The following is a 1,493-nucleotide window of genomic DNA, read 5'->3' as shown; positions in this document are numbered from 1 at the left end:
CATTGTTATTGGATTGGAATTTATAAGTAAAATGGAAATTAAAAATTGAAAAGGATTTTAAGATGCTAATTAATATGTTAGAAAAGATCACAATTGAATGAATAACACAATCACACTTTTGACTTAAAACGTTTTATTGTTCTCATGTTAAGAAAAAAAACAAAAAAAAAAACTGAAGACGCAGACGATCCAGGGTGTCAGTGGCTAACGGATGATCAAATCATCAGTGGTGTGGAAACATCGCAGGAGCACGATTCATCTTATGATGAACAAGAAGTTAGTCACCTCCCAAGAGTCAACGCATCAACAGCTTTTAACGCTGCTGAAAACGTGCTGATGTGACTGGAAGATAAGGGGATGTGGATTATATTCACCTAATGCAAGTAAGGAAATGGCGAGATGAAGCTGCCAAACAGAGGTTCAACAATTTAAGACAGAAGTCGATGACGGATGTTTTTCCCGTATGATGTGTACTGTACAGAATTGTACTGAAGATGGTGGGGAAAAAAAAACAAAAAAAAAACGCCACCCCTCCACCCCCCCCCCCATAAAAAAACGGCCCCGCATAAAAAAACGGAAACAAATTAAGAAGGGATACTTTCAATTAGTATCTCTCATTTATGAATAAAGACAGAAGCGATATATCATTACAACTTGCACATTTTACATGCGTACCGGTACATGTTCATTTGTAAAACCGTCCATTGGTTTCATATTTGTGTGTTTTTGTTCATAAATATTTTGTTCATTACAAAATTATTCATTCGTCTACACAGTATCATTTGTCTATGTCCGTCCGATACGTTAGTTATTTGTTTGAGAAATGTCAGTCTTATGTTGGCATTGTTCTATTGTTTGAATCATGTCCGTCTTATACGTTCGTTCCTTTATGAATTTTTTCATGTCCGTCTTATGTTTTCGTCATTTAATTTTTTTTCAAATCTTGTTCGTCATATCGTTCATAAATTCGTTCATGTCCGTCTAATGTGTTTGTTGTTTTATTTGTTTAAATCATACCCATCCTTCGCGTTTGTAATTTCTCTGTTTGAATAAAATAGAATAGAATAGAACATTTATATAGCGCCGGTATCCGCCAATTATGACGCTCATGACGCTTCTGAAAGTGTTTCATCAGTTATATGCAGCACAGAAAAGAATCACGTCTTATACGTTCGTTTGTGTATTGCGGACTCGATGATCAAAATCTGACAGCATTGCGGCGGCTGGTTCACAATGCTAAAACCCTGGAGCGTGCATAGCCATTCAGCCCAAAGCATAAATCCATTGTGCAACAAGCACATGGGTAAACGAATGATCGTCGCCCATACGGAGTACTTTTTTGCATCGGCTGTGGGCACGGAGGCAATGGGTAAATAATAGCACAATGGAGAGAGGTTCGTCTATACAGTAATAATATATAATAGTTTAGAATTTGTTGTTGTTTGCACATTGTAAATATTCTGTGTAAACTTAGACCAGTCATAGACCATACC

The sequence above is a fragment of the Anneissia japonica genome, unplaced genomic scaffold (genome assembly GCF_011630105.1).
Source record: "Anneissia japonica isolate Jap-2015-1 unplaced genomic scaffold, ASM1163010v1 scaffold5324_len57667_cov147, whole genome shotgun sequence".
NCBI classification, from domain to species: Eukaryota; Metazoa; Echinodermata; class Crinoidea; order Comatulida; family Comatulidae; genus Anneissia; species Anneissia japonica.
Note: the sequence above shows the minus strand (reverse complement) of the source record.